This window comes from Bos grunniens, chromosome 12 (assembly GCF_055505025.1).
Source record: "Bos grunniens cultivar Pamir isolate PY7600 chromosome 12, Bosgru_T2T1.0, whole genome shotgun sequence".
Lineage (NCBI taxonomy): Eukaryota > Metazoa > Chordata > Mammalia > Artiodactyla > Bovidae > Bos > Bos grunniens.
In genome coordinates this window covers 51,180,945-51,204,906 of record NC_141176.1, presented here as the reverse complement: position 1 = coordinate 51,204,906, position 23,962 = coordinate 51,180,945, and the positions used below count along the sequence as shown (strand labels likewise).

The window sequence follows — 23,962 nt, the reverse complement described above, 5'->3', positions numbered from 1 at the left end:
TGCCTAAAATCTCAGTGGATAGCTGAGATTTTATCCTAGTTACAGGACTGAAATACCTATAGTGTTTGAGATACTGTGATAAATTGGTTTTCTACTTGTACCCTATGCTGCTGCTGCTAAGTCGCTTCAGTTGTGTCTGACTCTGTGCGAACCCATAGATGCAGCCCACAAGGCTCCCCGGTCCCTGAGATTCTTCAGGCAAGAACACTGGAGTGGGTTGCCATTTCCTTCTCCAGTGCGTGAAAGTGAAAAGTGAAAGCGAAGTCGTTCGGTCGTCCGACCCTCAGCGACCCCATGGACTGCAGCCTTCCAGGCTCCCCCGTCCGTGGGATTTTCCAGGCAAAAGTACTGGAGTAGGGTGCCATTGCCTTCTCCAACTTGTACCCTATAGTTTCAAATAATTCAATATACCAGATATGTTATCATTTCAAAATTTCTATATGTAGAATAAGAAATAGAATGTATTTGTGGAGCACTAACACTGTACCTCAAGTAGGGAATAGAGAAAATGGTGACCAGGAAAACATTAATTATAAAGGAGTAAATCTGGAGTGGTCAGAGCAGAGGGAGACCTGAGTTTGGACCCAGTTTCAACTCTATTAGCATTATTAAGCAAGATATGTAACCTCTCAAAGTCAGTGCCGCCTAACATTCCAGCTGGATTATAATACTGCCCCTTCCATTTAGTCATGAGTAGCAGATGTGAAACTGTTGGCAAACTTTCCATAAATACTAGTTTTCACTGATAGAAACTTGATTTAGGAGCTGTATAAAATAGAAAAACAAAAGCTGACTGCTAGAATGTGGATATAGATTCTATTTCCAAATCTGTCTTCTCTGAACATACATAATAATACTAGCAGTACCCCTGAGTTCAGAGCCTACTACATGCCTGACATCATTTCAGAGGTTTTAAGTAATTTATTTTCTCCAATAAACTTGAATGATAATGATTAACATCTTGATTTTACAGATTGGGGAACTAAGACTAAGCAAACTTAAGAAACTGGCTCAAGGTAAAATGGCAAGTTGAGAAGTCAAGCTCAGATTCCTGTGTCTACAAAGCCTATGTTCTTGCCATGACACCACATTGACCATGGACAGTCATCTTTTCTCTAGGCCTTAGAAATCTCTACCATGAAATGAGGATTTTGAATCATGCAGAAAGTATTACTATCCCTTCTCAACTAAACATGCAGATTACAACATGCTTTTCTAATCTTATTAAACATGAACCATAAAGAAGCTTAATCTAAGTTGATATACTTGGTAATGTTGAATTCCAGGAATATGTTTGGTTTGATTTTCATACTCGTGTGAATTGATCTGATACTTCTGATCTGCTACCAATAAAGACTTCCCTCGAAATAGTGATTTACTTACTTTACTCTAATCAATCACAGGATTTGATGCTCAACTTTTGTTCTCCTCTTTGCTGGTCATATACACAATGCATTTCTAGCTGTATCATCTGCCATTACTTCTCATGGGGAAAATGTATCCTAGGTGGGTCTATTTGAAGACTAGATTCCCCAGTTTATTTTGATCTGTCTCCACTGAGACAAACTGAAAAAAAATCTGTGTGCATTTGTCTGTGAACAGACCAGGTCATGTTGCAGACATTTAATATTTTACGCTATACTCATTAGTACTAATTATCATTTTATCTCTTTGTTTTTGTATCTATACAATCCATGGCAATACTGTTACTAGAGTCCAGAGTTGGCCTGAAAAGGGAGAAAAGGGCAAACATTCATCTTGGTGTCTGCATCATTTTAAATTTTGACAAGATTTAAAATGGGTGGGAGGAAGAGCACATCTGCCTCCCATGCAGAAACAGGCCAGCCTTTGAGGCAAGAGGTCATTCCACAAGCATCAGGTGACAGAGGCCATATTTAAATAGGCACAACAAAACACCCATCAAATAGACATTTATGCCCTTCCTGACAATCACCAAACTCCGTGACAGATAGTACAGTTGGATCTGCACTGCATATGTGAAAGGCATTGAAGAAAAGGAATCACTGAGCAATAAGGCCAGTGAAATTGATTGTTTGACAGGATGGGTTCAGGGAGAAGATAGAGCTGTTTTCCAATGTTTCTGCTCTGGGTAGGGGGATGAAGAAGCACTACCTGGCTCTTCCCAGCACAGATTCCCATTTTCCTGGCACCACCTGGAGCTCCAACATGGTGCTAACCAACCGGGCTTTTCTGGTTCAAACCATTCTTGATAGTCTCTACCTTTATTCTCCAAAGATGATGAGAAACCGACCAGCAGTGAGGCCCTCTCTTGGCTCTCACCTCCCAAGCAGTAATTTTCTCTCTTTGAATAATAGCCACAAGGGTCACCCACAAATCACCTGGCTGAAACACAAGCTTTTAAGGTGCTCTGCCTCCCACAGAAATTCAGTCAGTCTCTAGTCCCAAGTTGACCTCCTTTTCAATCTCGGGAATTTAAAATTAATTCAGCATCACTGTTTACTGCATGATTGAAGATTCCAAACTCTGAAATGTAATCGTATGCAAAATGTTAGCAGGGCAAAAGATCAAGGACATGTATAAGACAATTTGACACATGCATAGGCCAAGTCAAAAAGGCCACGTCACAAAATAAATTGCAGCTAGCAAGGGCCAGAAAGAGCAGCATGGCCATGATTTATAAATTTATGAGCAGTTTGGGCAAAGTGTAGACTCCTTAATTATTGTGGTGAGAAGGAAAATAGAACAAGAGACAGCAGCAAAACCGTGGAGGTATTGAGCATTGTCACCATTATAAAGTATATATCAAATGCCTAGAAAGTATTGGTTTAACTTCAGTTTTGCCAAAAAAAAAAAAAAGAGAGAGAGAGAGAAAATCCAATAATCAGAAGCATAGTTCTTAATATAAGTGAAAGAAAAAGTCAGCCTGAATAGAAAGTACTTTAATCAACTGCTCGCTGGCCATTTCTGAATGTCTCAAAGTCACTGAAACTCTACATAAACATAATAAAAGGCAACACATTTCCATCACAAAGTCTTCTCCTAGGATCTGAAACAAAACAGTGGAGTAGAAATATCCTGAGCTCATCTCCTCCCATAGAAATAGCAAAATTACAGCCGCTTACAGAACAACTATATTTGAGGATGACCTGAAGACTGGCAGAAGAGATTTTTCATAACTAAAGATGTAAAGAAGGAGGAACAACAGAAATGGGAGGAGAAGCAGATGGAGGTCTAGTCTGGATCCCCGCCCCCAGCAAGGTGACCCACGCGCAAGAGAAAACTCATAACTGCAAAGTTCTCCCAGAGGAGCCAGAAATCCTATTCCCACAGGGAACTCCCCAGCCGGGGGGTCCAGCACACGGAAGATGAGCCTGCAAATGTCTGGCTTTGAAAACCAGCAGGGTTTAAATCCAGTTTTAAAAAATGGGCAGAGGACCTGCATATACATTTTGGCAAAGAAGATACACAGATGACCAACAGACACATGAAAATATGCTCTGACATCAGTGATCATCAGGAAAATGCAAACCAAAAACACAATGCAATAGTACTTCACACCTGTCAGAATGGCCATCATCAAAAAAAATAAATAAATAAAGGAGAGCCCTCATGCACTCTTGATGGGAGAGTAAGTTGGTCTAGCCATTGTGGAAAACAGTATAAAGGTTCCTCAAAAAATTAAAAATAGAACAGTTGTTGTTTAATCACTAAGTTGTATCCAACTCTTTTGTGACCCTATAGACTGTAACCCACCAGGCTCCTCTGTCCACAGGATTTCCCAGGCAAGAATACTGGAATGGGTTGCCAATTCTTTCTCCAGGGGATCTTCCCCACCCAGAGATTGAACTTGGGTCTCCTGCACTGGCAGGTGGATTCTTTACCACTGAGCTACCAGGGAAGCCCCAGAACTATCATACAATCCAGAAATTTCACTCCTGGGTATTTTCCTGAAGAAAACAAAAACGTTACTATGAAAAGATATATGAACTCATATGTTCATTGCAGCATTATTTGTTATAGCCAAGATATGGAAGCAACCTAGTGTCCAGTGATAGATTAATGGATAAAGAAGATATGATAAATCTATGCAGTAGAATATTACTCAGTCATTAAAATAATGAAATCTTGCCAACAATATGGATGAATTTAGAAATTATTATGCTAAGTGACATAAGTCAGAGGAAGACAAATTATCATATGATTTCACTTTTAAGTGGAATCTAAAAATCAAGACAAAATAGAGAACATCCAGAGAACAAACAAACTGGTGGTTGCCAGATGAGAAGGGGGTGGGGAATGGACAAAACAGGTGAAGAGGGTTAAGAGGTCTAAACACTCATTCATACAATAACTGTCATGGAGATGTAACATACGGGACAGGGAATACAGTCAACAATATTGTAGTAACTTTGTATCTCGACAGATGGTTTCTAGACTTATTGTGGTCATTTTGTAATGTATAGAAATATTGAACCACTCTGTTGTACACCTGAAACCAACTGTATGTCAACTAAATATCAATAAAGAAATGCCTCTTGCAATTATTTGCTGTCACTGCCAACGGCACTACCATTTATTTTCCCAAACCTTCAGGCCTTGAAACTTTTAAGTCATCACCCTCCCATCTCTAATGTTTATTGCCACCAACTGACTGCCTTCAAAGCATCTCTTCTTCATCTATTTCCTTCTCTGTGTTCAGTGCTTTCTTTTGATCTTTCATGTCACACTTAACATTTACATTTAACTCTAACATTGTCTGTACTTGCCTCTCAGTGTCCACTTATTTTAAACACATTTATTGCAGCAGTTCTTTTCCAAAACTAAAAAAAGTTCCCTCCTTTCTGTCTCATCAATTCTCTACCCACCAGCTTAGCTCAATACAAGATACAAAAACTTATATGTTGTGATTTACCACTTCAGTTCTCTCAATCTTTTCTCCAGTCAATATCAAACCTCTTAGAATGTATGATCCTCTTTCCCATCAAAGGCATGCTCTTTTTTTCCAAGGACCCAGACAGACACAAATGCTAAATATGAACAATGCTTTGACCTAGACTCAGGGAGCCCATTCTTTAGGTCTTGGTTCTGGCAATTAAGGTCTGATTATCATTAGGTGTTTGGACACCTTTGAGTTCTGGTACTGAAAGTAATAAGAGAGAATAGGCAGCAAATCCAATAGCAGCACTGATACTTTGAGCAGAATTTAGTTTGAGCCATTGAGGATGCTTTGCTTACAGAATAAATAAGTGGCTTATATAACCAGAAGCCCACATTCTCAGTGACTTAACTCAGCAAAGATATATTTATCACTGATGCCACAGTCCAACAGAAGTCAGTGAGGCAGGGTGAGGTGTGGAGAGCGAGGAGCAGTGAATAATAGGGGGACCCAGCCTCCCAGACTCCCTTAAAATTCATTTACTTTTTAATGTGACTTCTGAGGATGTGACAGTCCAGAAGGAGAGAAGAGGTGAGGGTCATGCCTAAGAGCTTTTTGTGATTCAGGCAGGGAAGTAACAGGCTTCACTTTACCCATATTCCATTAGGCAAAAGTTGGTCAAATGGCCCCAGAGTAACTGTGAAGATCTGGGAAATATAGTTCAGCTATGTGCCTGGAAAAGAGAGGAAAAGCACAGATATTGAAGATGGTTCTTTCTATCCATCCAAGGGTCCACTCACTAAAGGCTGTCTAAAACCTATTCTTAGATTTGATGTCAAATCCATACCTACTTGTTCCCACTTACATCTCTAATTCCTGTCAGGGACCGATCCTTTGAACCATTTTTATTCATGCTATTTGATCACATGTGTTCCATTATTCCATCTTCTGAATTTTGCCACCTCTGTTTGGTTTTGACTACTGTAGTTTTAGATGGATACAGAGACCACATTCTAATCCTGCCTTACTTCATAGAACATGAGACCCAGACACTGGTATCTGATCCCTGCTTCTTGAAAGAATAACAGTAATCTCAATTAGAGCAATATTCATACTATAATTACCCACATAGAGAGTTAATAAAACTGACTGCGATCCGTGAGAGGACCTGGATTCAAATCATGCAGGGCTTGCTACTAAGTGACCCCACTGAGCTATTAACGTCCATAAGCTTCAGTTTCCTTATCTGTAAAATGGAGGTACTAACATCTTTCAGAGTTGTTGTGAGGACCAAATGAAATATTTGTTCTACACTTAGCACAAAATTGTCACATTATCAATTGAATGAGGAGGTCACCTGCACGTGTGCTCAGTCACTTCAGTCGTGTCCATCTCTTTGTGACCCCACGGACCATAGCCCACCAGGCTCCTCATGTGATTTTCCCTGCAAAAATACTGAAGTGGGTTGCCGCGCCATTCTTCAGGGGATCTTCCCGACCCAGGGATCAAACGTGCGTCTTCTGCGTCTCCTGCATTGGCAGACAGATTCTTTATAACTGAGCCACCAGAGAAGCCCTGAGGAGGTCATCTGGGTGTTGTCAAAGTGGTGCCAAATTCTTAATAACATCAAGGGAAAAATCAGTAATATTATTTAGGCAATAGCAACAGGCTGATCGGAGAAGTCAATGGCACCCCACTCCAGTACTCCTGCCTGGAAAATCTCATGGACGGAGGAGCCTGGTAGGCTGCAGTCCATGGGGTCGCGAAGAGTCGGACACGACTGAGCGACTTCACTTTCACTTTTCACTTTCATGCACTGGAAAGGAAGGAAATGGCAACCCGCTCCAGTGTTCTTGCCTGGAGAATCCCAGGGACGGGGGAGCCTGGTGGGCTGCCGTCTATGGGCTCACACAGAGTTGGACACGACTGAAGAGACTTAGCAGCAGCAGCAACAAGCTGATGGGGGAGATGTGTGGAAAGTAGGTAACAATCTAGGAAGATTCTCTTACAAATTGCATATCTGAATCTGCTTTGTTGAAAACAAGGAAAAAAAATATCTGCTTTCATGGGACAGATAAATACACAGCAAATATTAGGTACTACAGATCCTGTGATGGCTTTATAATGTGTCAATTTGGCTAGGATGAATTATGTTTTCTACAATTCCATTTCTGTGTCTTTCTGGTGAGACCACAGGAAGATAGCTGGGAGAGCCAGAGGTAAACTGCTGACCTGCCGAGTTACCCAGAGGCGTACAGCCCTGGCTGAGACTCTCTTTCTCCTTCCTCCTGCTGCTTCTTCAATACCTGGTGTGCGTGTTTAGCTCCCTGATGAAGTGCCTTATCTTCTATAGGTTACTCTTGTCAGTAAGACCAGCGACAAAAAAATGGATACAGATTTTAGTCCATCCTCATGGGGTTCCAGGTCATGCTTGTATGTTCCAGTCAACCCTTTATCTCCCCACTCTACAACCATCTCCCCCTCCTGACCACCACCCTAGGGACACTAAGTGCCAGATGCAAATATTATGTATGTATAAAACTTCATATAATATATATAACATATATATTTATTATATTTAACATATATATTTATTATATTATATATATTCATATTATGAAATATCATATTATAAATATCACATTATATATTTATATATAAATTTTATATAAATATAAATTTATATATGAAATTAATATATATATTTATATATATATAAATTTATATATAAATATATCAGTTCAGTTCAGTTCAGTCACTCAGTCATGTCTGACTCTTTGAGACCCCATGAACCACAGCATGCCAGGCCTCCCTGTCCATCATCAAGTCCCGGAGTTCACTCAAACTCACATCCATCGAGTTGGTGATGCCATTCAGCCATCTCATCCTCTGTCATCCCCTTCTCCTCCTGCCCCCAATTCGTCCCAGGATCAGAGTTTTTTCCAATGAATAAATTCTTCGCATGAGGTGGCCAAAGTATTGGAGCTTCAGTTTTAGCATCAGTCCTTCCAAAGAACACCCAGGACTGATCTCCTTTAGAAAGGACTGGTTGGATCTCCTTGCAGTGCAAGGGACTCTCAAGAGTCTTCTCCATCACCACAGTTCAAAAGCATCAATTCTTTGATGCTCAGCTTTCTTCACAGCCCAACTCTCACATCCATACATGACCACTGGAAAAACCATAGCCTTAAATATACATTTATATAATATATGATATCTATATAAAGATAATATACTGAATATAATATGTATAGTATTAGTTTGCTTTGTTGGTTGGCTTAGTCATGTCTGACTTTTGCAGTCCCATGGGCTGTATAGCCTGCCAGGCTCCTCTGTCCATAGAATTTCCCAGACAAGGGTTTTGGAGGGGGTTGCCATTTCCTTCTCCAGGGATAATATATATATCCATATATAATTTCTGTGCCTAAACCCTGACCTGATACAGGTACTACAGTGTTTTTAGAGTCAAACTAGTATATAGGAAAAGGTTATTCTAGATAAAGTAGTCAGGTAAGTCTCTCTGAGAAGGTACCATTCGAGTCGAAATCTGAATGAGACAGCAAATGAGTCCTGGGAATATCTGAAGGGAAACTGTTCCAGCCGAGGGACTAGCAAGTACAATGGCCCTGGACTCTGACGTGCTAACTCAGTCCAGGCCCTGGGAAGTCAGATGAAACGGGAAATCTGCACAGGGGTTTGGGCTATGGGGTATCAGTAGAAGTGATAAGAAGTGTGCAGATTCAACACATATTTCGAAAGTAAAGCTGGTAGGAATTGTTGATGAAATGGATGTGAGTGTGAAGAAAAGGAAACATCAAGAATGAGTTGATTTTCTTTTCCATTGAGGAAACATATGCTAAGCCTAGGAGGATCTAAAATAAGGCATCCACTATGCTCAAGAAAACAGTCTGTTCTTTGGCACAGAGGCCATTCTCAACACCTCCTTCTTCTCCACTCTTTCCAACTCCTCATGGAAATAATTGTGCGTCTCCCATCTTCACTCAACTGTGTGCTCCATAGAAGCAGGAATTAGTCTTCTTTGCTTTTTTTGCCCAGTTCACTTAGTGCAGTGATTTGCGGAGAATAGGGTTTACTTAAATTTCTTTGTTTGTGTTGATTCTTCTTGAAAAAGATTTGAAACATGCAATCAGTCATAAGCTTCTCTAATTCCTTCAAATCACAACACAATGGTGCTTTAAGGGTTTCTTTGCTAGAAAGCCAATATGTGGATTTGCTTGCCTGTGCTGATTTTCTGTTTGTTTGTTGTTGTTTTTTTCTTTTGGCAAATTTCAGGGATTCAATAATATACCAGGAATCAAAGATTACAAAAGAGGAAATCCTTTTATTCCTGCCATTTATTTCACAAAAGAATTAGAATTTCTTTAACAAAGACTATTCACATATTAGACGGATTTTAGGCAACTAAACTCAAATGGAACCAACCACAGCCAATTCAATATCTTACACATGTTGGGTATTAATTAACACAGTTAATTAAAGCAATTTAAAATCTCCTCCTTTCCCGATTCCATTAGCACGGGCTTTCTCAACTAATAAAGAACCTTTCTTAAGTATAATGGATTGTTATGGAAATCACAAATTGTAGAGGCATTTATGGAGAAGAAATAATTTATTCATTAATTACCAAAATTCACTGACCATAAATTTCTCACTGAAATAAAACTATGGCATTTATGCCCAGATGTACGTACTTATAAATAACTAAATAATTAAACTCACAGCCTCAGAACAAAAGCTGCACAATGGGCACAATGAGATTCAATAAGTGTCTCATGGGACAAAAATAGAACATGTAATAAAAACTATGCTAATCTGCATGGGACCCTTTCAGATCTTTTATGCTAGCAGTTTACAGAAATTCTACTTTGCTTTCCATAACTTACTTCCTACTCACTGCCCCTTAAGATGACAATGAAGGTACTTCCCTGGTGGTCCAGTGGTTAAGGATCTGCTTGGCAATCCAAGGGACACTGGTTCGATCCCTGGTCAGGGAACTAAACTAGAATCCCACATGCCATGGAGCAACACTGAGCCCGCACTCCACAATTAGAGAGCCTGCATGCCACAACTACTGAAGCCCATGTGGCCTGATGCCTGCATACCCTGCAGTCCATGGGCGACAAGTACTGAGCCCACACACCATAACTAGAGAGTCTATGAACTGCAGTGAAAATCCAACACAGCCACATAAATAAATAAATATCTTTTTTAAAAAGAGTAACAACTATTTGGAGTATCCCAAGGCAGACAGGGTCCCTGTAGACACTGTATGGGTTGTGACAATGAGGACTTGGGTCTTTCAGTTTCCAAAGCATATCTTCTCCCAACTTCTCATTTTACCAGCATGGCCCAAGGCCTCCTCCACTGGACGTGAAGATGGAGGAAAGGGAAAGGGAGAGAGGAGAACCAGCATTTACTGAGCACCTACTATATTGAGTAACAATTGCCCAACTCCTGTTCTGAACACATTCACTACGTAGCCTTCACAATCATTGTTTCCTCTGTTTTCAAACCAAAAAAAGAAAAAAAAAAAAAACTGATATTGAATGTTTAGTTGATTGCCCTGGTCACACAGGACCAGATGTTTTGTACCCCATGCCTTCTGACTCTGAAGCCTATATTTTACTCTCTGAAATTGGTGTAAGAAGAGTTCTTCAGGTGTCTGGTGTGTACCCATGCTCTGAGGCATCCTACATGGTCAGTCCTAGTGAGGTCTATAGCTCTGCATTTAGTCCACCCTGAACTAACCAGCCATCTCCGATGACAGCAGCATCCTTATGCATCAAGCTATTTTCCTCAACAACTTCTTGTCTTTGGAAAGCAAATCAGTGTATTAAAAGTAGCCCAGAGACTTCTGACATATCAGAAACCTGTTGACTATAGGATATTACACATGCTGTGTTCTTAAATGGTATACAAAAATATGTGGGAAAAGCAACAAAAATCAGCAAAGGAGCCCTTAGATGATGGGTTAGATATGAGAAGAGTGAGTAAATCTCAAAACAAATAGCAATTTCTGCTCCTTCCTACTGGAGAAGGCAATGGCAACCCACTCCAGTACTCTTGCCTGGAAAATCCCATGGACGGAGGAGCCCGGTAGGCTGCAGTCCATGGGGTCGCTAAGAGTCGGACACGACTGAGCGACTTCACTTTCACTTTTCACTTTCATGCATTGGAGAAGGAAATGGCAACCCATTTGAGTATTCTTGCTTGGAGAATCCCAGGGACAGAGGAGCCTGGTGGGCTGCCGTCTATGGGGTCGCACAGAGTCGGACATGACTGAAGCGACTTAGCAGCAGCAGCAGCTCCTTTCTACATTGATAGTTGTTTATAAGAATAACTGGGTTCGATGCACGATACTGGATGCTTGGGGCTGGTGCACTGGGACGACCCAGAGGGAGGGTATGGGGAGGGAGGAGGGAGGAGGGTTCAGGATGGGGAATACAGGTATACCTGTGGCGGATTCATTTCGATATTTGGCAAAACAAATACAATATTGTAAAGTTTAAAAATAAAATAAAATTAAAAAAAAAAAGAATAACTGGGCTCAGGTCCATAGAATTTCAGTTTTTTATTCTTGCTTTCCCAGTTACTAGCTGAGTTACTTTGCCCAAGACTTTTACCTTACAGGGCCTCTGTCTCTACTGCAAAATGGTGTCAATTGTCAACTTGGAACAGTTGCTAGAAGCTCAAAAGAGATTGTGAGAATCTGAAAAGAAGTCAACAACTGCCCACATAAATGCAGTGAATGCAGCCCACGTAAGTGCTTCATGTGAATAGAGCCATTTTCTTAATGTGAATTTGAACTTGACGTTAATGCCTCTCCCAGTTGGCCACAATTGGCCCCCACCAAACCCTACTGTATTATACCAGGCAGCACCACATATTGTTACCATCCGTCTGGCTCCTGAGGCATTTAAGTTTGTATATGTTTACATGTCTTCTGTAACACTCAGAAACTGTGAGTATTGTAAATATTGTGTGTTTCTTTGAAAAATAAATCATACCTCAATGCCCTCATGACATGATAATATACAACAGAATGCCAGGTAGATATTGAACTCTAAATAGAAGCTTCTGGAAATGAAATCATGTTGGTGGTATCTTGACAGAAGTCATGACATTCTCCATAGAGGATTCATCCTCACAAACTCACTCAAACTGCAAAACACTGGTTTCCAGGGTCCAAGACACTAAGAAGCTCTCCTTTCTCTTTCCAGAGATTCTTTTAAAGAAAGAATCTTAATGTGTGGCTTAGATTGACAACATGTATTTGTATTCTGCAGCAATGGTTCAGGTCATGGACTTTTACAAGGAAATCAAATAAGTAAATCAATAGAACAGAAACTGTTTACCCTAGGGCCCATCTGCTACCCTGTGGTTCATTACAGTACTTAATATTGCTATGATTAGTGTTTCTCCCTTGTGAATTCAAGGAATTCACAAGTATTTTGAATGTATGAAAAGTTGTTATGTATTCACCTAAGTAACTTCAAAGAATCTTTATACACCACTGAGTATTAGGCATTGAAATGCCCTGAGGGGCTCAGCCAGAACCTGAAGCATGAATTGCATGAAGCCAGCTACAGGGAAAGGAAATTAACAAAAATAGCCATTTCGGCCCCATGATTCCCAACTTTCTCTTGCAGGCTGAGTGCCTTTATTCCTATCTACTGGTGAAAGAATAAAATAGACGTAAGAAAATTGTACCTCTCCCCATTAATTTACATAAATGGAAAAAAAGTTCACATCAGTACTACTCCCTTATCCATAATTGGACAGTTTTCTCCAGTGGCTTAAATAATACCTTTCAACCAAAGCTTTCAGATTGTTCCTTCTTATTAACTTTATTCCTCTTGTTCCCCTACGAGCTGGGTTAATAACAGCAGTACTGGAGTCTTTATGTTGCACATAAAATGGGCGTCAAAATGATTAACCCCGAGTCCCAACTCGGGGCTAGAAACTGGATGCTTTCCCTAGTTCTTTTTCCAGTCCCACACCATATTATTGAGACAATGGCTAAAGTTGCCAAGGATCACAGTTGGCAAGATGGGCGCCACCAGATATAAGTGGTGGTCAACACAGACAGAAGTAGGGAAGAATGCATTTCAGGCCAAAGACTTTCAAGACAGTGTGTCTGAGAGAGAGTTTACTAAACCATTCAAGGGACTTCCCTGGTGGGCCAGTGGTGGTCCCCTTGCAGTGAAGGGGATGTGGGTTTGATCCCTGGTCAGGGAACTATGATCCCACGTGCTGCCGAGCAACTCAGCCTGCAGGCCACAACTACAGAGTTCATGCATCACGACTACGACCAGATACGGCCAAATAAACGTAAAGAGATTTGAAAACATTTTACAAACCATCCAGTGTTCTTGTTTTCACTTGATAAAGTAGTAATCCTACATATGTAGGCCATCGATCACCTAGAGATTGGGAGAGTTAATACAAGGAGGGGTGGAAGTATCTACATTTTCAAAGCATATGTCCTCAAATATTGTCTGTAAATGACATAAATTTCTTGCACATAGAGCTTCTATTTTTAATCTTGTATAGTTTATATGTGCTCCTCTGATTTATAAAACATCACTTCTTTGAAGTGCTATTAAATTTATTGTGGTTTTGTAATTATGCATCACAATATAAGATAAATGTACAAATAGTATTTCTTTGAGTGTATGAAGGAGAAAAAATGAGCTTGGGGCATTTAAAAAGCTGGGATCTACTATCCTCAAAGACATGCTCAAGTCTATCCTATAAAATACAATTACATCCAAGGAACTCAGTTTATTTTTGAATAATGGATATTTTTGAAACAAAATTTTCACCATGTTTAAACTCTCTACATTTAATATTTCCATTTATCCATGTGCCCAATCAAGTTTTGTTTCTTGATGAATAGCCATCAAATAATTTATTATTTTGTCATTTCATAGTAGACATATGCTTTCTATTAGAATTTTTAAATTAAGAGTCTCTTTCTCCATTCACTATTGAGTTTAGAGGCACCTGATTGGGAATTGCAGCTTTGAATTTTTTAATTTATTTTGAGTTTATTTTTATAGTGATCACAGAATTTCTACCACCGGTTTCTCTACGTTGGAGTCCCTGATAAACACAATGGGTATCTAATCACCACATTTATTTTTATCACTTTCTGACAATCAAGAACATTCTGCATCACTTAGTTTAGAAATAGTACTACATCCAGTGAGCTAGTCCTTTGTTTCAGAACTGGCTCCAAGCCAGATAAGTATGATTGATTCTTCTGCAGAAAGAGTTTTATTTCCCAGAGTTTACTGAAGCAATCTCCAAGCAAACTTGCAGGCATGATACTGATTTCAGTGTAGACTTCCCACTGACCACTGTATTGACTCAAAAACTACTGCCTTACATTAGAAAATCTGAGAAAAGGGCAGTTGTCATCAAGGGAATTGTACTGGTCTTTTTCTATGGTTGGAGTCTATGAGAGATTAAAAGTTTGGGAAGAGAAGAAATCAGAATTGTCTTAACCTAGAGGGAAAAAATCAAAACAAAACTCTGAGGTTGATTGACTGTCCGTGCTGCCTCAGTTGTGTCCAGCTCTTTTGTGACCCCATGGACTGCTGTCCACCAAGCTCCTCTGTCCATGGGATTCTCCAGGCAAGAATACTGGAGTGGGCTGCTGTGCCCTCCTCCAGGAGATCTTTCCCATCCAGAGATCAAACCCACATATCTTAAGTCTCCTGCATGGGCAGGCAGATTCTTTATAACCAGCACCACCTAGAAAGCCCCTGAAGCTGACTGTGGGATTAGGCAAAAGTCTACCTGCAACAGCCATGAACTTGTCAGTGATACACAATCGATGCTATTGGGTTGGTTTACATGGATCATCATTTTTGTTGTAATCATTATTATTCTACATGTAATGAAACCAAGGCCTAAAATACCACATTTTCATTGGGCTTAATTATAGAATAAAGGTCATATTTCAAATGCAGTTTATGCACACACACAAGCATGGTATAAATCCTTCTGAATGCCCTATCTACATACCACTGTGCTCAGATAATTGACCTTCATAACCAGGGAAAGAGTTCTGGATCTCAATCAGGAAATAAGGGAGACGTCTCAAGAAAAAATAAATAACAATAATGGAATGTTCTCCCCAGTAAGTTAGTGATCAAACCAATTATCAAAAATCACCTTGGGAATTTTTATTTCATGAGTGTAGCCCTGTAGCTAAAAGTTCAGTTGGCCTCAGGCACAACCTGGGGGCTATATTTTTTTAACCCAAAAAGTAACTTCTATTATCAGTCAAGTTTGGGAACCACTCACCTGACCTTCTGTCATGAGATGTCACATACAATTTCATGACCTCCTTAGTATTTTCCTGGACACCCACCGGAGTTGCCAAAGGTGACAGCTGATCCCAGTTTCTCTGCTACCGAGGTCCAGGCAAGAGCTAATTTTGCCTTCGCTTTGTTTGCTAGCAATCAGAGAGACTGTAAAACAAAGGATTGGACTAATCTTATCTAATATTTAATGGACTCTTCCTGTCTGCATGAGTCATTTATAATTATCATCTGTTTTGAGGCTCACTGCCCGGGGCCAGTCGTTCAATATTTTCAATGTTAGCACCAATACTAACCAGTTAGTAAGAGACCTGGGGCTATTTTGAGTGGTGGGTTTGCTATTTTTGCAGCAACTATAATGAATGTAGAGAAACAAAAGGAAAGATAAGAGAGGGACTTCCCTGGTGGTCCAGTTGTTAAGGATCCGCCTACCAATGCAGGGGACGTGGGTTTGATTCCTGGTCCAAGAAGATCCCACATGCCAAGGCAACTAAGCCCATACACCCCAACTACTGAGCCATGAAGCTGGAGCCCATGCTGTGTAACAAGAGAAACCACTGCAATGAGAAGCCCGAGCACCACAGGTAGTGAGTAGCCTCCACTCGCTGCAACTAGAGAATTCCTCTGTGTGAAGCAACGAAGACCCAGCACAGCCAAAAATAAATAAATAATTGAAAAGTTAAGGGAGCTTTTGCTTTTCCCCTTTTGTCTGCACCCAAAGTGACCACGAAGCATGAGAGAAGCCTAGTGATTTTCAGCTGGGAACCTACATACCTGAGAGAGATGGGTCCTCTAGCTGAGTCCTTTTGGTTAAAGGTGACACATAACTTTTCTTTTTTGTTTTAGAGACTAATGGCCAAAACAGTAGCTTCTGTTCAGCTGAGGGGCCCACTCCTTTCGAGATCTAGATAATATCGGCATTCTCACCATGATGTCTGACTCTCGTCAAGCTACTTTGCCTCTTCTCAGGGTTTCTGCAAGAACTCTGGTCTCAAACATTTCATGAATGTTAGAGTTTATTCATAGGGAGACTCACATTGTGAAATAATAAGATTTCCACCAGCTTCCCCATTCCGCTTTCCTCATTCTTGCCATCATCACTGCTGTCCTCCCTTCCACACCCCAGCTCTGAAACTTCAAGACCAGACAGTACCAAAGTCTCAGATATAAGGCAGATAGTGAGCTTGCACGCTAAGTCATTTCAGTCCTGTCTGACTTTTTGCCACTCTATGGACTGTAGCCCACCAGGATCCTCTGTCCACAGGATTCTCCAGGCAAGAATACCGGAGGGGGTTGCCATGCCCTAAGAATTAAAGGCAAGAATTCTGGAGTCAGACTGCCTGGATTAAAATTCTGCTCTGGTCAGCACTCTGCCTTTGGACAAGACTACTGACCAAGAGAGAAGTCATGTGTTAACCACGAATGATAATGGTGTCTGCCTCACTGGGTTTTTGAGCAAATGATACCAGACCATGCCTTAAAGCACAAAATATTACAGGTGATCCTAAATATCCCCCAGTGGGCTTGTTGATGATCCTCTGAGGTACTGAAATGATGCACCCGATCTGATCCCTGCCTCATACATGAGGAACAGAAATGCAATCTAATTCAGCATTGATTTTTATTAACACTAAGTTAAATCTCGAGAGATATCAAACACCAACCATTTCAAGGAACTTATCATTCAGTTAGGAATATACATATAACAAACACACAAAAGGGGAGATCTGAGAAGCAACATACAAGGTGCCAAAATTAATAAAATAGACACTGAAAACTAAGCAAAAGGCATGCTCAGTGTTGAGTAGTGATATTCAAGGAAAGCATTTTGAAGGAGATATTTTGAACTTGATGTTAAAATACATTATATATTAAAAAAAAAAAAGAGGCCCTGATAGGTGGCGAGCAGGAGAGAAGTCATCTGAAATGCTGGATGTTGTTAGGAAACATACATTAATTTGCAATCATTGGAAGCAGCATGTTCCAAGCTCAGGTGAGATGCGGATGGGGCGGAGGGATAACCGTGACGGCCGATGGAAGATTGTGTAATGAATCCTACAACGTTGGCAGCTGCGGGCACCCAACAGAAAGAGTACAGAACCACAAGCTATCACCCCACGTTGGGCACCAGGTGGAGAGAGAACAGGAGAGGATCTAGAGAAAGAAGGCCTCCAGGAGGCAGCAGACTGGGTGGGAGTCTGCTGGAGTGTGGCTTCAGAGTGGGGTGTGGGCTTCAGAGCTCTGAGGGATCAATGGAGACAGTAAAGGTGAACCAGTGATGTTCTAGAAATAAGGCCCTAACTTAACCTTTTCTGTACTAGCAACTTCTAGTTTTATGAAGTCAGAATCAATCATAGAAAGAGATAAGGAGGGCTTTCCTGGTAATTCAGTGGTAAAGAATCCATCTGCCAATGCAGGAAAAATGGTCTGGATCCCTGGACAAGGAAGATCCCACACGCCGCTGAGCGACTAAGCCCATGCACTATGCAACTACTAAACCTAACCTCTAGAGCCCGGAACCCACAAGTACTGAAGCCCTCACGCCCTAGAGCCGGTGCCCAGCAAGAAGAGAAGCCATCACAATGAGAAGCCTGCTCACCAATGAAGAGTAGCCCCAGCTCACCACAACTAGAGAAAAGTCAGTGCAGCAATGAAGCCTCAGAACAGCTAAAAATAAATAAAATTATTTAAAGAGAGAGAGAGAGAGAAGTGTTTCCATGACGTAACTGTGCTCAGGAGGACTGCAGGGGCACATGGACGAATTAGACCACGTGCACGGATTCATGCAGCTGTGGAAGGAGGTTACCTGTGACAATAAAGCAGGGTCTGGCCGAGGGGCAATCAGACCTACATCTGAATCCCAGCTTTGCCAGTTGCCAGCTGTGTGACCTCGGGCAAGCCATCTAACCTGGCTGAGATTTACGGTCCTTCCGGGTAAAGTATAAATAAGACTCACTTGCAAAGTTCATTGTGCAGGTGACAGGTAACATGTACAGCACAGCACCTTGCACACAGCAAGTACTCAATAAATGCTAGCCATTGTTGCAACGTACAATACAGAAAACTAAACCCAAACGACAGGAAGGGTGTAATTTACAGTTCAGAGTCTTCAAACACCCCATCAGAAAACTCGTGTATTATTGTTCTTGCCTGCGTACTAAGTCACTTCAGTCGTGTCAGACTGTTTGCAACCCCATGGACCCTAGTCCTCCAGGCTCATCTGTCCATGGTATTTCCCAGGCAAGAATCCTGGAGTGGGTTGCCACGCCCTCCTCCAGAGGATCTTCCCCACCCAGGAATCGAACCTGCATCTCTGGCATCTCCTGCATTGGCAGGTGGGTCCTTTACTACTAGCGCCAGCTGGGAAGACCAACGTGTTATTGTACCATATTTTTAAAACTTCTAAAAACTTATTTATATTAAAACTTTTCATTGTTTACTCCTGCGTGTGAGATTAAGCACCTCAGGGGTTGTATTTGCCTGCCCCCTAGTGGTATGACAAATCCCCTTCAGCTATGAGGCAAAACAGTTCATTTTTATCTAGAAATCAGAGGCTAGAGAGAGAAAACCATCTCCCCAAGATCACTATTAAAAGGCAGAATTGGAATCCTTCTTGTTTTTTTTTTTTTTTTTCTATCCACTACAGGGCTGAAAAGGGCTGAGGGAAGTTTAAAGTGAAGTGAAGTCACTTAGTCTTGCCCAACTCTTTGCAACCCCAAGGACTAGGCTCCTCTGTCCATGGGATTTTTCAGGCAAGAGTACTGGAGTGGATTGCCATTTCCTTCTCGAGGGGACCTTCCTGACCCAGGGATCAAACCCTGGTCTCCTGCATTACAGGCAGACACTTTACCATCTGAACCACCAGGGAAGCCCTGGAGGGAAAGTTTAAACTGAGTGTTTAATGAATACAAAATACTGGTCTCCCTGTGCTTCACCTCTCTTAAGATATAAAGGCTATTTTCCTCTGGTAACGAAGGGGTTTTGCCTTTTCATACTGTTCATGGGGTTCTCAAGACAAGAATGCTGAAGTGGTTTGCCATTCCCTTCTCCAGTGGACCACATTTTGTCAGAACTCTCCACCATGATCCATCCATCTTGGCTGGCCCTACATGGCATGGCTCATAATTTCACTGAGTTAGACAAGGCTGTGGTCCATGTGATTAGATTGGTTACTTTACTGTGATTGTGGTTTTCATTCTGTCTGCCCTCTGAAGGGTGAGGATAAGAGTCTTGTGGAAGATTCCTGATTGGAGGGACTGGCTGTGAGGAAAACTGGGTCTTGCTCTGGTGGGCAAAGTTATGTTCAGTAAATCTGTAATACAATTTTCTGCTGATGGGTAGGGCTGTGTTCCCGCCCTGCAGTTTGGCTTCAGGCCAAACTATGGTAGGCGTAATGGCAACCTCCTCCAAAAGGACTTATGCCAGCATGCCACACTTCCCAGGACTGTTGTATTCTGTGTCATTGACTCTGCAGGAGGTCACTGTCAACCCATGCGCCCACCAGAGACTCTCAAATGCTCACAGACAAGTCAAAACTAGTGGAGGGGATGGAATTCCAGCTGAGCTATTTCAAACTGTAAAAGATGAAGCTATGAAAGTGCTGCACTCAATATGCCAGCAAATTTGAAAAACTCAGCAGTGGCCGCAGGACTGGAAAAGGTCAGTTTTCATTCCAATCCCAAAGAAAGGTAATGCCAAAGAATGTTCAAACTACTACACCATTGCACCCATTTCACATGCTAGCAAGGTAATGCTCAAAATCCTTCAAGCTAGTCTTCAACAGTATGTGAACTGAGAACTTCCAGATATACAGCTGAATTTAGAAAAGGCAGAGAAACGAGAGAGCAAATTACCAACATCTATTGGATCATAGAAAAAGCAAGAGAATTCTAGAAAAACATCTACTTCTGCTTCACTGACTATGTTAAAGCCTTTGACTGTGTGGATTACAACAAACTGTGGAAAATTCTTAAAGAGATGGGAATACCAGACCACCTTACCTGCCTCCTGAGAAACCTGTATGCAGGTCAGGAAGCAATAGTTAGAACTGGACATTCTACAACAGACTGGTTCAAAATTGGGAAAGGAGTTCGTCAAGGCTGTATATTGTCACTCTGCTTATTTAACTTATATGCAAAGTATGTGTGTGTGGTTAGTTGCTCAGTCATGTCCAACTCTTTGTGACCCCATGGATTATAGCCCACCAGGCTCCTTTGTCCATGGGGATTCTCCAGGCAAGAATACTGGAGTGGGTTGCCATGCCCTCCTCCAGGGGATCTTCCCACCCAGAGATTGAACCCAAGTCTCCCACATTGCAGGTGAATTATTTTACCATCTGAGCCACCAGGGAAGCCCTATATGCAGAGTACATCATGCAAAATGCTGGGCTGCATGAAGCTCAAACTGGAATCAAGATTGCTGGGAGAAATATCAATAACCTTAGATATGCAGATGACACCACCCTTATGACAGAAATTGAAGAGGAACTAAAGAGCCTCTTGATCAAGGTGAAAGAGGAAAATGAAAAAGCTGGCTTAAAATTCAACACTGAGAAAACTAAGGTCATGGCACCTGGTCCTATCTTTTCCTGGCAAATAGATGGGGAAACAGTGGAAACAGGGACAGACTTTATTTTGGGGGGCTCCAAAATCACTGTAGAGGGTGACTGCAGCCATGAAATTAAAAGTCACTTGCTCCTGGAAAGAAAAGCTATGACAAGCCTAGACAGCATATTAAAAAGCTGAGATATTGCTTTGTCAACAACCCAAGTCAAAACTATGGGTTTTCCAGTAGTCATGTATGGATGTGAGAGTTGGACCATAAAGAATTCTGAGCACTGAAGAATTGATGCTTTTGAACTGTGGAGTTCGAAAAGACTCTTGAGAATCCCTTGGACAGCAAGGAGACAACCCAGTCAATCTTAAAGGAAATCAACCCTGAATATTCATTGTAAGGACTGATGCTGAAGTTGAAGCTCCTGATGCAAAGAGCCGACTCGTTGGAAAAGACCCTGATGCTGGTAAAGAAAGGCAGGAGGAGAAGGAGATGACAGAAAATGAGATGGTTGGATGGCAACACTGAGTTAATGGTCATGAGTTTGAGCAAGCTCCAGGAATTTGTGATGGACAGGGAAGCTTGGTGATCTGCAGTCCATAGGGTTGCAAAGAGTCAGAGAGAGCTGAGAAACTGAACACCAATAAAGGTGTTTAAGTGGCCAGGCCCTTGGCCACTTGACTAACCTTCCATAGACTCCATCACAATGGTAGTTGGGAAAAAAATAATAAGTCTAGGATGCTTCGATGGGACTCAAACTCCCAGAGGTAAAAGGAGCCAAGTCAATCCATATTAGGAAAATACTGATTTAGGAATCACTAAAAACACTTCCTATGAGTAAACTGGTCAGGGTGGGATAGAAAAGATGAAAGCCCTCTCACTTGGGTGATAGTAGGCTGAGATAGAGAAGACTCATAACCAGATGAACTGGTTGGAATCCAGACTGTGTCATCTTGCATCCTGAAACGGGAGGGCACAACCTTTAAAAAGTAACGTAGTGGTTGAGGACATGACATAAACTGGTTAGAATCAGCTAGGTCTGAGATGGCTGAAGATTCAACTTCCAGATTTTGAGTATCATTATGTGCTCATTGGAATACATTAGCATATGCTAAATGACACAACCCCTGGTGCCACGACAGTTCAGAGGCCAACCATAAAAGGCCCCAAGCTTGGCAGTTGTCCAAGTCCCAGAAATCCCCATCCCTTCCCCAAAACAGTTGGAATAATCCTCCCATTCATTAGCTCATGAAACTAGCCAACCCATAAAAACTAACTGCCCCGTTTTGAAGCCGCTCTCTTACCTTTTGATTCGGACTGCATTCTGTTTATGGAATGGACATTTCCCTCAATAAATCTACTTCCTACCTATCACTTTGCCTCCCACTGAATTCCTTCTGCACTGAGGCATGAAGAACCTGAGCTTCAGTAAGTCTTGACACCAGGTGGAGGATTTTAATTAAAAGACAGTGAGGTCAAGGCTCAGTCTGAGTTTTGGCTGGGTCTGAATCCTGGCCCGTGGCTCAAGTCCCAATATGAGTGGTGTGGTTTCAATCTTAAACTAACCTAAGCCTAGTTTGAGACCAAAAGTTGCAGGGGGTGGGGGGACGGGGTGGGGGGCGTATATATTTGAGTGCCACATGCCAAAAGTCTCAAAGATCAAAGTATTAATATTTTGCACATAATAGAGCTTCCTATAAATGCAAATTGTTATCATTTTCACATCACACCAGAAGGTGGGTATAACATCTACATCATTTTAAGAAATGTTTCTAAATCATTATGGTTCTGAGGTGAGTAAGGCACTTAAACTCTCTGAGCTCACTTTATTCATCTGAAAAGATACTCTCTTTACAGGTTAATAATGAGAGTTCATGGCATGATGTCTAGATGTTCAATAAATGTTAGTTGAATCTAAAATGAAAACAGCTAACCCTCAATTTTCTTCCTGTCATTGTCCCTCTCATGCCGTAAAATACAAAGAGCAGGAACCAGAGAAGGAACTCAAGTCAATCTACTCCATAGTTTGGCTAGAGACTTGGTTGACACATGAAATTACAACTATGGATTTCTGTAAGCCTGGCCCCATTAACATGATAAGGAGTTAAGGCTGCATTTATAAAAAATATCTGCCTTTTCTTTGAAATTTGTGGATCTTTAGGGTCTGCAAACTGTGTTCTATGAAACAATAAGATTTTGGAGGGTTCCCAGGGCTGTAAAAGAGAAGGATAGTAATAGAGGGCAAATAGTTGGTCTTCTCTGGTGGCTCAGATGGTCAAGAATCCACCTGCAATGCAGGAGATCTGGGTTCAATCCCTGGGTCAGGAAGATCCCCTGGAGAAGGAAATGAAAACCCACTCCAGTATTCTTGCCTGGAGAATCCCATGGACAGAGGAGCCTGGCGGGCTGCAGTCCATGGGGTCTCAAAGAGTCAGACATGACTGAGTGACTTTCACTTTCAGCTGGGCTTCTAGGTGCCCCCCATCTCTGGTTCAACCTGAATAGCTGCATTTTACAAGATTTTATTTTGAGCAGAAAGTTTCTGCTATAAGATAATTTTTTGAAAATATGACCAGGCTAGACCATAACCCTCATGAGGCCTGGTGGCAGGTCCCATCCTGATTAGTTAGGCCTTCTGACATGTGCAGAAGTGCCACCATAAATGCCGATGACTGTTCCAATCAAGGAGAACTGATGAGGCTTAGGGAAGAGCCTGAGCAGGAATCTTCCAGAGAAATCAGTCAGAAGCTGACATGCACCGCACGGCTTTGTGCCAAGCAATGGCTAATGCCCAAAATTAATTCAGCCGATGCTCATAATCACTGCCTGACTTTTGGCACCAAAAATCTGCACACTTAACCTCTGAGCTTCATTGCTTATGCGTACAAATAGATCGTGTGAATAATCAAACCTGCAAACCAGCACCTCCAGTGTTGTTAGGAGGGTCCACACTGGGACAAGGGATCATGTGAGCTCAGTCAATAAGTCATGTCTGATTCTTTGTGACCCCATGGACTGTAACCCACCAGGCTCCTTTGTCAATGGGATTTTCCAGGCAAGAATACTGGAGTGGGTTGCCATTTCCTCCTCCAGGGGATCTTCCTAACCCAGAGATTGAAACGGAGTCTCCTGCATCTCCTGCATTGGCAGGAGGATTCTTTACCACTGAGCCACCTGGAAAACCCAGACAAGGGATCAT

General features: G+C 41.6%; 1 long non-coding RNA gene across 3 annotated transcripts in view; it reads right to left on the bottom strand.

The window, feature by feature from the left end:
- The window catches only part of LOC147361760 (uncharacterized), a 318,701-nt gene extending 303,352 nt beyond the window's left edge, over positions 1 to 15,349 (bottom strand). For all 3 annotated transcript variants that reach the window (XR_015138231.1, XR_015138229.1, XR_015138230.1), the window contains exon 1: positions 15,194 to 15,349. This is a non-coding gene — a long non-coding RNA (uncharacterized LOC147361760). The remainder of the gene's footprint in view (positions 1 to 15,193) is intronic.
- Between the last annotated feature and the right edge of the window lie 8,613 nt (positions 15,350 to 23,962).